At 35.4% G+C, this 14,969-nt stretch overlaps 1 protein-coding gene across 1 annotated transcript in view; it reads right to left on the bottom strand.

Annotated features, from left to right (window-relative positions):
- Nucleotides 1–14,969, bottom strand: part of HMCN1 (hemicentin 1) — a 460,634-nt gene that overhangs the window by 346,833 nt on the left and 98,832 nt on the right. The gene's annotated exons all lie outside the window — the stretch shown is intronic.

The raw sequence follows: 14,969 nt of genomic DNA, 5'->3' as shown, positions 1-14,969 counted from the left end.
TTAACCATAGGAAATGCAAGGAGGAGTAAAATAGTCACAGGACAAAGAATCAGGAGAGCACAGTTCCAGTTCTTTCTTACTCTCACCAGTCAGTAAATATTTATTAAGCACCACTTTGTTGTTAGAATTTAGATGAATCACTTATTCATCCATAATTCAGTTTCCCTAACTTTAAAGTGTAAATTTGTTTGCAACCTTTCTGTAAGTCTTACCTCATTCAAAATAAAAAGTTTGGTGCTAAACGAAAAAAAAGAAAAAAGTGAACATTCACTGCCTATCCCATAGGTTTTTAAGAATTTGGAGATGTGGCCGGATGCGGTGGCTCACACCTGTAATCTCAGCACTTTGGAGTTCAAGGCGGGCAGATCATTTGAGGTCAGGAATTTGAGACCAGCCTGACCAACATGGTGAAACCCCGTCTCTACTAAAAAATACAAAAAAATTAGCCGGGCATTGTAGCACATGTCTATAGTCCCAGCTATTAGGGAGTGGAGGTTGCAGTGAGCCGAGTTCATGCCACTGCAGTCCAGCCTGGGAGACAGTGAAACTCCGTCAAGAAAAGAAAGGAAAAGAAAAGAAAACAAAACAAAAGAGAAGAGAAGAAAAGAGAAGAGAAAGGAAAAGAGAAGAGAAAAGAAAGGAAAAGAGAAGAAAAAAGAAAAGAAAAGAGAAAGAAAGAGGATTTGGAGATGCATAGTTGCAAGCACATTAACAGTGCAGGAAATAGTCCCTATAACTTTTTTCCTCAAGGCTGGGGTGGCTGAACCTGGGTATCACCATTCTCCTGAGCTGGCTTTGACCATAACTACCTTCAGGGCTGTGGCCATCCTCACAACTGCCCAGATGCACTACACAAAACCACTTCTTCTAACAGGAAAGTGTGGGGCCACTGCCTTCCTTGGAGAGCCAACACTTAGATCGTAAGTCAGGTGAATAGAAGGATCCCAGATATCATGGGTTAACTTGGAAATCTGTACATACATATATATTTGTATTTTTGGTTGGATCCAGCATGTCTAAAGTAAACATTTCAATCCTGAGCTTATTCTCTTTAAAAAATAAATCAATTCTTAACATAGATAAACTAAAAGTGGCCATTTATGGGTATCAATTACTTTCCCCAGAGAGAATCCATGTATTTAAGTCATGGTATTAAAATTCATCTGGGTACCATGTGCTTAGATATATCATCTTAAATTCTCAGGGTGGATGAAAAGCTTCCTATCTTATATAATGAAGGTATAGACTCATTCGAAACTATAATGTGCAACTACAATGCAAAATTATAAAGATACTTAACATTTAGCTTTTACAAAATGTTTTCTAGCTTTAAAGGCATACTGCTCAAAAAAGAGCTTATAACTCCAAAGAACAATACTTAATTAGCCAAACCTTCCATAACAAGCTACATATGGTACAAAAAGAGACTGTAGTATTTTAAAAGTAAATGAGACAAATTGGAAGGGAGGTATAATTTGTCTGCCATAACCCATGTAATTTTTCTTAGAAATAACAGGAAAAAATGCCTCAGTCCTTCACTATAGATTAGACACTTTGCATTTTGCAAAAGGAGTGGAGAAACAATTGGAGAAACTGTGAAAATGCAAACATCTGCATTCCATACAAAGCAGAACCATCATTAACCATGTCCCAAGTATATGGAAAATGGGAGAAGCCTACTCCCTCAAGACTAAACAAAGGCATACTTTGCAAAGGAATGCAAAACAGCAAAGAATATGCCAGGCAGTTACACTCTGACATATAAATTGTCAGTAGCATTGTCAAGCCAAGCTTCTATATTCCCGCGTTGCATAATACTGAAATAATCTAAGAATTTAAAATTCAAGAAGTAGAAAGAAATACAAAGAATACTAGAAAAAAACAATTATATAATAATAAAGAGGTAAACATGTAAGGACATTCCCTATAATAATAAAAAATATCTGAATGTATGCCTGCTCTTCAAGAGTGGGGATCAAGGGATGCTATTAAAATAAGAGGACCAATTAGTCTTCATTTTAGTTAACCAGAGACTCTCAAATATCCACCTGTTTTCAACAAAGATAGGAAACCTTTCTTAAAGTTCACTATATTTTTGCAAGCCATACTGGACAGCTGAGATAAATCTTTATCAGTTATGAAACATACTCAGGAGAGGTAACAGCTTGCTGAGCTGTCCTATCCCTCCAGCTGTAAGCATCCTTTCCAATTCATTTTAATTAAATGATATGACTATTTGGCAAAATCAGCCCTCCTCCGTTTCAGAACTTGCTTCCATTCCAGTCTTTCTTTTCACATAACAGAGCCCTGTGCCAGCTGTGTCATTAGCAATTTCCTCTTTTCTTCCTTTTCACTCATGCTGGTTTCATCCCCTGCCAAGCCTTTGATGACATTCAGCAGGTACAACTTTGTCCTCTCTTCCTGCCTGAACATGGTCCTCCAGTGCTTATAGAATTAAATGGGAACTCTCAAAGGTAATCTAGGCCCTCACTACAAACTTCAAACTTTGAAGCTATTGCACTTCCTTACCATTTCCATCACTGTCCCCCTTGTCTTTCTCCTGCCCATGTACCTGTCAAGTCTATAAGGCCTGATTTAAACCTTATCTTTTTTAATATTTTGCCTTTTCTCTAATTTGCTTTACTGTCGTCCTGATAACATTGTTATAACAGAAAGTGGAAAGAATAGAGCTGCATATTTAACAAAATGCAGAGATCATTTCTATGTTATTCCGTTTATTTTATCTAGTTGTTTACAAAGAAAACTCACGCATAAAAATGAAAATAACCATCAATCTCAAATATAAGTATAGAGCTAGAAAGGGCATTAAAGATTGTTTGGTTCAGTCCCCTTATCCTACAGACAAGAAAACTTGAGGTCCAGAGACAATGAAAATGAAAAACTTTGGTAGTGAAGAAAGAGGTGAAGATATCTGATAACATATTTTATGTTGAGTGACTTATGCAGCTTGCTAACTTTCCCTGTTTTCCAACATCTCCATTCTGTGAATTATATCAAGACTAACATCCTTCTCCTTTCCTCTGGACTATGGGCAGGATGAGCTTCTTCGGAGTCCAGAATTTTAATATGATGCACACAGTACCCAGCATTCTTTGTTGTCACATGCCTATATATTTTTTACTTTATTTGTTGTTGTTGTTGTTGTTGTTGTTGTTGTTGTTGTTGTTTTAAGACAGGGTCTTGCTCTGTCACCCAGGCTGGAGTGCAGTGGCACTGTCACAGCTTACTGCAGCCTTGCCCTCCCAAGGATCAAGTGATCCTCCTGCTTCAGCCTCCCAAGTAGCTGGGACCACAGGTATGAGCTACCATGCCCAGCCAATTTTTTTATTTTTTGTTGAGACAGGATCTCATTATGTTGCCCAAGCTGGAGTGCAATGGCATGATCACAGCTCACTGCAGCCTTGACCTCCCAAAGCTCAAGCAATCCTCCTGCCTCAGCCTCCCAAGTAGCTGCGACCACAGGTATGAGTCACCATGCCTGGCTAATTTTTTCATATTTTTTGGAGACAGGGTCTCACTATATTGCCCAGGCTGGCTGGGTGAATATTTTTTTAATAGACTGAATATCCCTCTTGCCTTGTAAATACTATAATCAACCACACTAAGCAACTTCGCTAGAAAATTGCCTCTCAAATCTATTTAACAAAAAGATGTTGAACACCTACTGTTTGCAGTTGCCACTGGTAACAAAGATGAATGAACATGAACCCTGTCCTCAAAGTCTCACCAGTCTAGTGAGATAAAAATGTAGATACGTAATTATAGTATGATGTAGTAAGCGCAGAAATAAAAGTGTGGAAAAGGTAGTGTAAAAGCACTAATTGATAGAGACTTTTTTTTTTCCAGAAAGAACCAAGGGAGATTTCAAAAAGGATGTGAAAGTTCTGGATTTCAAATTAGTTAAAACAAAAGTTATTTATTCATACTGATTTCTTTTTAAGTTCTATACATCAAGTTCACAAGGTATTCACATCTTGTATCAATTAAGTTATTACATATCACTATCTATATTTGCAATAACTTGTATAATTCACAATACTCTATAACACATGCTGACTCACTTTAAGTCTTATAACAACCTCATAGAGTAGGTAGGATATAAGTATATAGACAATAGAAGCTTAAGTGATTAGCCAAAGTGGCCCAGCCTCTTTAAGGGCTACCACAATACCAAGTGCCAGCGACATGATAGCCAGCATCTACCATGTGATACTATTGATTGCCTGATTGCTTTATTCATACCTCACTTGACTGTCAGCACCTTGAGGGGATTAACTGCCTCAGTATACATTCAGATTTCCAATAAGTGCTTGAATATACGAGGAAGGAGGAGAAGGACAATAAAAAGAATAAAGATTAAACTTAGGCCTTCAGATTCTGTATTTCTTGCTTTATCACTACATCATGGAGCCTCAATGCTATAGCTAAAGACCATGCTAAAGATCAGTGAGGACACTGATTAATCAACTGAAAAAAAGTTCAGTTTCCTATGTAACCAGAATGGTTTATTCTTTAGTTTAATCAAGTAAAGTTGATACAGAAAACTGATACAATTTTCACATATAACTTATTTTAAAAAAATGGTAGGCACCATGTATTATACAAAATAAACAATTTTTTTGTGCTTCAGAGACCATTTTTTATTTTAAAAAAATAATGTCTGAAACTCTAAGGAAGTCTTTTCTCTTTTCAGTAATTTTATTATTTCCCATTTCCTAAGGATTTATCAGATGGGTTGGATTTATTTCCAGCATCTCAGCTATTGTTCTCTTAATCTGAGTTGCTGGGTTGTACTTAAGAAAATAATGGAAAGAAATTCACAATGTAATATTTTCTTTCACTGCTTCATTTGGCAAGATCAATATCCAGCCTCTCACTTCCTTTTTCCTTTCCACTAACAGATTTCTGCTACTTGTAGTTTTTCTTTACTTAAAGTGGTTCCTTGATAATGAGAGGAATATTTACTGCTGCCTTCTGGGGTCTAAACACTGCCTAGATATAATTTAATAGCCATTTTCCCAATTTCTTTGTTTTTTTAAAAAAATATATATTGTTCTTAACTTTATATTGATAGTTATACATGAATAACTATATGAAAAGCTAAAACAAGAACCCCTGAGCTGCATTATAAACTAATCAATATTTTCAAGGCATTATAGAAGAAGCTAAGAAATATATAAATCAGAGGATCTGCCACAATTGAAATACAGTTAAAAACTTTTAAAACAGCAAGCTATGGTAAGTTAAAAGAAAGCTAAACCAGCATCTGAGAAGAGCCAAGTAGTACAGATACAAGAAGACAGTAAATTTTCTGTATCCAAAGAGGATAGTGAGATCCATGAGTCATAGGAAAATACACCATGAAGGCATCCAGGAAGAGACAGGGTATGAGTTGGGATATGAAGGGAACACCAAATTAATAGAGGGTGACAAAAGAACAAAGAAATCCTAGGCATTGGGAAGTGGCCTCCTTAAAATGCCATTCATGAGCTGAAAGTCAACCTGTCCCTCCCACTTTCCAAAAATTCTACTCTTAGTCACTTTATATAAGACAAATCAATTATAATGTCCTTTATGTGCAAAGATGTTAGTATAAATATACATATTCAAAGCACTGGGGATGTTTTCTGAATTAAAAAATTAATAAATTATGTTTTCTGCTTTAGGATACTGCAAAAAATCAGATTATTATATCTACTCTTACTGTTTTCAATTTATCTACAATACATGTGTTCCATATTTCTCCATCCTTACTCAATTATAATGTTGCTGTCCAGCACCATTTTTAAATGATCTGCATCTAATCGACAAATGCAGAACTGTTTCCTGACTTTGAGCTGAGCTAATGCCAAGTATATTTCAGGATTCGTTTAGTTGAGTACATTCCTATTCATATTAGAACAGGTAATTTTCAGGACCACTTAAAGGCCCTTATGATTGTTTTGACAATAAAATGATGTATTTTGTGTATTTTATAAAATCAGTGAATTCATGCACAGCATATTATCTAACATGGCTTAAATAGTATTCTGTTCCACTTCCAAAGAGATTATCCACTTAATAAGGGGTATGATAACCTTAAATATATGCATTGAACAAAACTGCACATAGTATATGTATAATGCGTGGATCATTTCGCTTTATGGACTGCTGAATGAGATGAGGAAAAAATTGTTAACATAAATTCAGCAATGTTACACAGATGTTTAGAACAAGAAGCAAAGAAGAACTCCTTAATAATGAACACAGGGCTTTGAGGTATATAGAGTAGGATGTTATTGCTTAGATGACTTTGGCCAGAGCAGCAGAAAGCCCTCTTGCAAAAAATCATGGGATTTTTATGGCCAACAAAGTTCAGACTCTCAGTTTTACATGTAATCCTAAATATAAGATGACATTTTTAACATTAAAATACATCTATGCACTGATAAGGCATAATCAGAGATACAAGAGAACATATATTTTAAGTCATGCTATTTAACAAGATTTCATTAACAAGCTTTCCAATGTTATCAAGCTTCCCAATGTTTCCAATGTTTTGTACGCTGAAAGCAAACAAAAAGAAAATAAATATCATCTTCAAGAATATTTTTGAATTGAAATAATTCTTATTGGGATATGTGTTTTAAATTTTAGGATAAGAATACCGTAATTCATTTCAAAGTTTTAATTGCTCTTAGGCAATTCCTTAACATTAATATTCTTCCAAATAAATCTAATCATTAGTTAGGGATAAAGAAAGTAAAAAATTACGAAGGGAGAGGTAAAATGTTGATGAAGAAGAAAAAAGTCTGTTTGCAAGTCCTTAGAAAGGAATCATTAATATTGTTGAAATTTCCACATGTTGGGAGAATAGACCTAACTTCAGCTTTGATTGTTTCCACAACAACCAAACAAATGTATGCAGCACTTTGACTGTGTTTTCAGAGAAAACAAAACCATATTTATGAAGCAAACATTTTATTCACAAAAATAGGGGAATCAGAGACATTGCTAAAAGTATGATAGATGTCTGGGTGTATATGTGTATTCCCTAAATACTTGCTTCAATTCATTCAACTAACAGGCAGTATACACACTTAGCAGAGTTCAAATTGTCAGAAGAAAGTATAAGCAAACAAATACACTTAAAGAAAGGAGTCTCGATTATAAAAGTCAGAAATATCTGGGTGTGTCTTACAAATTTAAGAACCAGCTGCATGGATTTATGGCAAGGTCCTGCTTTCAACAGGGCTTCACCTTGGGGTCTAATGCTTTGCAGTCACTGTAGGGAATTTTTTTTTTCTTTTGGATTTGTGTTTTGTAAGTGAAGTTCAATGGGATGATTGACCTTGGCTCACGGATGATCCCACCTCCCACCATCACAAGATTCTCTGCTACCTGCTCTCCCACTCCTAGATGCCCAGGCCCTACTCAGTAGCCCCATTTCTGTTCCTACAGGCTGTCACCTTCTGCCCCAATAGGAATCTGTATATGGGAACAGAAAAGATTGGGGGGTGTAATGCCCAGCACCATCTTTGAGTGGGGCATGGAGGTGGCAAACCCCTCTCCAGGCTAGTAGCACCATAACACACTAGTAGAAGCCAGAGGCCAAGTCTCAGTGGGGCAAGCTTTTCATTCACTTACAATCCAGCTACCAAGCACACCTCAGTGCTGAGGCTTAAAGATCCCTGGGGGTCGCCTGTCTGTCAAGAGTTGGGGTGGCTGGCCCATGGAAAGAGGGGATGTCTGCTTCAAATGGATCTGTAAAGAGCACAGAGCCTGGGGCTTGTGCTGGTGGGAAGGGGAAACTGGCAACCCAGGCTGCCTAGAGATGAAGCACAGCCTATATCATGAGGAAGAACCTTCTGGTGCCCACATGGGTCTGCATTTGCCTAAGAACTGTCCAGATGCCCAGGGACCTCCCTCTCAGGCTCCAGGCCTAGAGGATCTTCTCTTCTAGGTGCCAGCTCTCTGAAGTCTGGCTTAACTTACTAGCAAGAGTTTTACTATCCCTCATTGTGTGCAACACTAGTTTTAAAATGCAAATAACAGAGCATTTGACTGGTATGTAGATTCACTCAAATTATATAATTCCTGTTTCCTGGCTGATCCCAGATGGTGCCTACAGCTGGCCAGGAAAGACAAATACAAACCAGATTAAGAATACTGAAAGAGGAACCATTTACCGTATTATCCTAACAATAGTATGTTGTTCCAAGTTTATCATGACATTGGGTTAAATAGTACTCTCTACTGAAAAATCTGGTTTTTTTTTTTAATGAAGAGAGAAAACCATGTTTATATAAAAGAATATATATCAGATCTATACAAAATAACATTCTACCTTTCATAGCAATATAAGAGATCACAAAGGAAAATACTGACAGATATAAATATAGCAAAACAATAAAATTAAAATCTGAAATATATAAAACCAGATTCAGCAGCATTTTATGAACAATTAAAATAGATTAAAACCTATGATATCTGAAGAGATTATTCAACTTCATAAGAAAAAAATAAAATACCAACATTACATGAAAGGAAAATTCTTAAAAAAGCAAAAAAGCAACAGGAGCAAGGTCACATTTAGTCATAGTGAAAGAGATGCAAACTTCAGCAAATTTGAAGAAAGAAAACTTTTTTGAAAGATTATTAATCAAACTAGTGTCATGATAAACCTGGAATATTTGTAGTGTTGGTAAGATTATGAATGGTTACAACATCTGTGAAATTTACTACAGTTACATGTATTACAAGTCTTCAAAGTATTTTGTGATACACATATGTTCATCACAGCACTATTCACAATTGCCAAGACATGAAATCAACCTAAATGCCCATCAACAGTAGACTGGATAAAGAAAATGTGAGAGATACACACACACACCATGGAACATACACCATAGAATACCATGCAATCATAAAAAAAGGACAAGATCATGTCTTTTATAGCAACATGGATGGAGCTAGAGGCCATTATCCTAAGCAAACTAACAAAGAAACAGAAACCAAGTACTAAATGCTCTCACTTACAAGTGGGAGCTAAACATTGAATACATATGGACACCAAGAAGGTAAGAATAGATACCAGGTCTACTTGAAGGCGGAGGGTGGGAAGAGGGTGAGGACTGAAAAAATACCTATTGGGTACTATGCGTATCACCTGGGTGATGAAATAATCTGTACACCCACTACATGCCATTTACATAAAAACAAACCTGCACATGTACCCCGGAACCTAAAATAAAGGTCTAAATAAAAGTATCTTATGATAAAGTCATTTCGCTCTTTGTTATAAATCACTGGAAATAAAATGACACGGACATTTTCAGAATATCAATAAAGTCAAAATGGAGAAATGATTAAAAACATATAATTATTTAAATAATATTAGGCATCAATTACATTATTATTCAATGGAGAAAAATAAGCCAATGTTTACTATATAATAAATAAAAAGGCAAAACACAGAATTGTAGATATACTTTAATTGCAATTATTTGCAAAGACACATGTAGGATAAGTGCTGAAAGGTAACACCAGAGTAAAAATTAATGTTTGAAACTAACAGAATGAGTATTTTTTATTTTCAAAATTTTCAACTTATTGTACTGTTATATAATCTTTTTTTTTTTTTTTTTTTTTATAATTTTTTTTTTTTTTTTTTTTTTTTTTTTTTTTTTTTTTTTTTTTGAGACGGAGTCTCACTCTGTCGCCCAGGCTGGAAGTGCAGTGGCCGGGTCTCAGCTCACTGCAAGCTCCGCCTCCCGGGTTTACGCCATTCTCCTGCCTCAGCCTCCTGAGTAGCTGGGACTACAGGCGACCGCCACCTTGCCCGGCTAGTTTTTTGTATTTTTTAGTAGAGACGGGGTTTCACCGTGTTAGCCAGGATGGTCTCGATCTCCTGACCTCGTGATCCACCCGTCTCGGCCTCCCAAAGTGCTGGGATTACAGGTTTGAGCCACCGTGCCTGGCCTCTACTGTTATATAATCTAAGAAAAAAAAGGAATTTCACCTAATTACATACAAGCTTGATGTGTTCATGAATTTTGGCTGTGTGGTTATTAATTTGTTTATAATGGTCACTGGAAAAAAAGTGCAGAAGTATTTCTGAGCATTAGGCAAGATAACAAGGAAAGCATTAATTTAAGACATTATCTGTTAATATTGTGAGATGAAATATTTTAAGTATTTCGAGTCTAATCAAAACAGTCATTGTCTGGATATGGTATTCTTTTTCAATCCTCTCACTTCAAGCTTTCATCTCTTTCAAGTGCACAAGTCTTGGCAATGTCATCTTCCTACTGTTAGTTTTTATTGAATATACAAGAATTCCTTTCCATTGAATGAAATGAAACACTGTTCAGACTTCTAACACTGAAATCCACCACAGCCAAATTTTGGTTCTTTTTTTCTGTGTATTATTTATATTTTCTCTATATACTGTTGCAATTATATATGCCTATACACATACAAATATCTGTCTTGCTTTTTTCTCTTCATGGAATAAATATTTAAAATATGAAATATCCAATATAACTGTAAATACTGAAAATAACACTGCATCATCAGTGTAAATGCTCATTTTACATTTAAATACTTCTAACATGAACAAGTTCAGAGTCTCCACTTTAGTTGGTAACTAAAAGCATCTTAGATTTAGAAATTATCCTAGTCTCTTTAAGGTCAATGAACTTAATTATTTTGTTTCAGTTTGAATCTTCTCCAAAGGCATTTCAGCCCAAGACAGAACACATACATTATGCTTATACATAATAATAGGAAAGCATCCACATTTGAGCCATCCCACTCCCTCCCCTTACAAGTCACCAATGCACTGAGGCAACTGCAGAGAGAGGCAAGTGTCTCCACACAAATACCAATGAGCAGTGGCACATATCCAAAACTTTCCAAAAACTATAGAAGAGAAACAAGAGACATTCTGTGGCATTCTCTGGTATCACTGTGATCAGTGCACCCATACCAACCGATATCACACACAGGGTTTTAATACCTCTGGCTCCCAATTCCCATGCTTCTCCTCTTCACTCTGAAGCACATTCTTGTTAACTGATTATATCAATTCTTCTCTTTAAAACTTGTACTCTAAAAGGCAGAGATTGTTTCTTTGTTGTATGATCTGTACTCAAACCAAACTGCAATAATTGACCTGTGTTTTACAGACATCCATTCATAACAACTAGCAGACACTGAAAGGGAGATGAAAATACTACTGTCAAGTTATGTTATCTGTCACTGTTCCCAAAGTAATCTAGAAAAATGCCCATCTCTACATTTTTTAAATATTTTTTCTATATAAGAGGCTGTTTTCCCCATTTACTTATCACATCTTACTTCAAGATTCAACTTGGGTCTCAATTTGTTTTGGAAAGCCTCCTGAATGTCTCACTCTTCTGAATTAGAGCTCACTCAACTAATTTCTCTTAAGGATATGTCTTATCTGCCTGTTTAGTATTTATCAAACGTGGTAAGCATCCTCTAAAATGGCCTCCAATTATCCCCACATCCTGGTATTCATACCCTTGTGTAATCCTCTCCCCTTGGGTATAGGCTGGACCTAGTGCCCTGCTTCTAAAAAAAGGATAGGGCAAAGATGATGAGATGTCACTACCAAGATTAAATTATAAAGAGACCATAGTTTCTGTCTTGCATGCCCTCTCTTGCTCTCTGATGAAAATCAGTCATGTGAACCAGCCATGTGAGCTACTCTGTTACCCTATGGAGACCCATATAACAAGAAACAGAGGGCAGCCAATATGTACCTGAGGCCCTCAGTCCAATAGCTCAAGAGGAACTCAATCCTGCCAACAACCATGTGAGTAACTTGGAAGTGGATCCTTTTTCAGCCAAGTTTTGCAAGGATCACAAGGTCCAATCAGTATCTTAATTATAGACTTGTAAGAGACTCTGAGCCAGAGGACCCAGCTCAGTAGTGCTAGGGCTCCTGGCCCACAAAAACTGGCAAATAATAAATGTCTATTGCATTAAATAGCACTAAGTTTTGGAATTTTTTTAATGCAACAGTAGATAGCTGCATTCACTTATGCATTCTCCCAAACTAGATTATAAACTGCTCCGATGATAGCAACTGTGACATTTTGAATCTCCAGCACTTAGACAGTGACCCTCACTGTTTAATGACAGTGAAGTTCTAGAAAGAGACAATTTTGAACAATATACACAAATCATTACTTTAAAATAGTCACTATAGCAATTTATAGAGGAGATAAAAGTGCAGTCTCTGTGTTAAAAAATCTGTAGTTTAATTTGCAAAACAAAAAATATAAATATGTTTATGTATATGTGTGTATAATAAGAAATACACAGATAAATAAATATTCAAATTTAGAAGAGGCTAACATTTAAGTAATAATTAAGAAAATGAAAAATGTGATGTCTGAAGAAATTGGAAAACATTAGTATGGCTGTCAGGAAAAAAATTAAGAAAAAGAAAATACTAAGTACTATAAAATCCCTTAAAATATATATAATTATGGTACTTAATCCTAAAAAGTATGAGAGAAATAACAGACATTAATAGAACATTTGAAGTCATTCATATATTATGTCAAATGCTGCCTATGAATCTCATCATGGTATTTAGTCATAAAAATGAAAGATAAAAGAATGAAGAAAATTCAAAGCAATTGAAATTGAGTTCAAAACTCTGAAGAAGTTATTAACGAAGACTCTGCCAAAAAATCAACTAAAAAAATTTAAGATCTTTACTGGCAAACACACTATTTCTGATACTTTTTAATTCAACAAATAATTTTTAAGTCCCTGCTAGCTAATCATGCCCTGTACTTGAAGTTGACTACTTAAAGCCTAATTAGACAGTTCACATTGTATGCAGCCCAGTTACTTGGTGAATTAATATGATGTCTTCTTAATTATGTAAATGCCTGCCCATCTACACAGTTTAGTATAAAAAAGCTGAATATGTTTGATAAAAGTGATAAGGAACACTATTTAGAAGGTATTTTTCTGGTGGTGGAAGAGAACAACCTGGAATAGATTCAAACATTACCAGATGCCTTATATTTGATAGCACTGTGCTTGGCACAACTGCGGAAGAAAAAGATATAATCCTTTTCTCCAATAAATTCACAATCTTGGAGAGAAAATGAAGAATAAAACAAGGAAAGAGACAAAATAACAAGTTGAAATAAATGCTATTATAGAAATAAGCAGGCTACTGAGACAGAAATAATGAGAAGAGAGGGTGCTTACTGTAACAATGGAAGATATCTATTGTATTTCTGTCATATAAAATGAATGTCTATAGTCTGTGTCCACTTTTACTGGGTTGTTGGGTATTTTGTGCCAATTTGTAGATGCTCTTTATATATCAAGTAAATTGGGTTTTGTCTGTGATATAAGTTGCAAAAAATTTCCTCCAGTTTGATGTTTCTTATAGCAATTTTGGTCATGTGGAAATAGCTTTCTTTTAGGTAGTAAGTAAAATTATTAATCTATTTCTTGTGGTTTCCTGATTTTTATCACAGTTGAGAAAGCTTTCTTCCCTCTAAAGTTGTACAGAATTCTCTCATGATGTCTTCAAGTATATTTATGGTTTCTGATGTACATTTACATTTATGATGCATTTGGAATTTATCCTAGTTTAAGGTATAAGGTATGGAACCTCTTTTTTTCCAGACGGCTACCCAGTTGGCTCCTCATTACTTATGGAAAAACTCATTTCTTCCATTGACATTACAAACCACTATGATTCACATATGTATTCTATATACTAATTCACTAATCTTTCCCTTCATATTTAGAACCAAATTGTCTTAATAACTGAGGCTTAGTAATATGTTTTAATATCTAGTAAAACTAGTCCCACATCATTACTCCCCTTTTGCTAAATTTTTCTGGCCATTCATGCTTATTATTTTTCCATATCAACTTTATTTTTTTGTTGTTGTTGTTTTTTTGAGATGGAGTCTCACTCTGTCGCCCAGGCTAAAGTGCAGTAGTGTGATCTCGGCTTACTGCAGCCTCTGCCTCACAGGTTCAAGCGATTCTCCCACATCAGCTCCCCAAGTAACTGGGATTACAAGCATGTGCCACCACGCCCAGCTAATTTTTGTATTTTAGTAGAGACTAAAATTTTTAGTAGAGACAAAATTCACCGTGTTGGCCAGGCTGGTCTCGAATTCCTGACCTCAAGAGATCCACCTGCCTCCACCTCCCAAAGTGCTGGGATTACAGGCGTGAGCCACCGCGCCCAGCCCATATCAACTTTAGATCAGCCTGTCTATATCCAAAAATATCCTGTCTGTACTTTTGCAGATGTCACATTACATTTATACAATCAATTAGGAGAAACTGACAAGATGTTGAGGCTTTCTATAGTGTATTATTCCAATGATTGTAATATTTTGGGAGGAATCTTAGAAGGGTTTTTATTTAAGATTTTATTTTTTTTCCCATATATGTTTGCACATTTCTTGGTAAATTTATGGCTAGTTACTTTATCTTTCTTGTAGATGTTTTGAATTGGGGTATTTCTTCCATTATATGTTCTGAATGGTTGTATTTTTGTATATATAAAAGCTATTGACTTTTTAATATTTTTTTCATTCACCACTGTACTGAGTTTTTTTACTGTTTCTAAGACTTTTCAGCTTTTCAGGTACACAATCATAGAGGCTCTAAATGTTTTTCTACTTTTATATCTCTAATTTCTTTCTTTTATCTAATTGCATTGGCTAGTACTCCTGAGCAATGTTTAATGTAGTGAGAATGGAGTTACTGTTTTGTTCCTAAAATTATCAGGTGCTTCTAGTGTTTCCCCACTAAGGATAATACTGGATTTGAGATTGAAACAGATACATTTTATCAGGTTATGAAAATATATATCTATTCCCTGTTAATAGGTTTGGGGTTTTTGTTTTTTTTTAAGTTTTTTTTTTTTTTTTTTTTTTTTTTTTTTT

Source organism: Rhinopithecus bieti, unplaced genomic scaffold (assembly GCF_001698545.2).
Source record: "Rhinopithecus bieti isolate Rb0 unplaced genomic scaffold, ASM169854v2 scaffold_27006, whole genome shotgun sequence".
In the NCBI taxonomy this organism is placed as follows: domain Eukaryota; kingdom Metazoa; phylum Chordata; class Mammalia; order Primates; family Cercopithecidae; genus Rhinopithecus; species Rhinopithecus bieti.
This window is presented reverse-complemented; position numbering and strand designations above follow the sequence as displayed.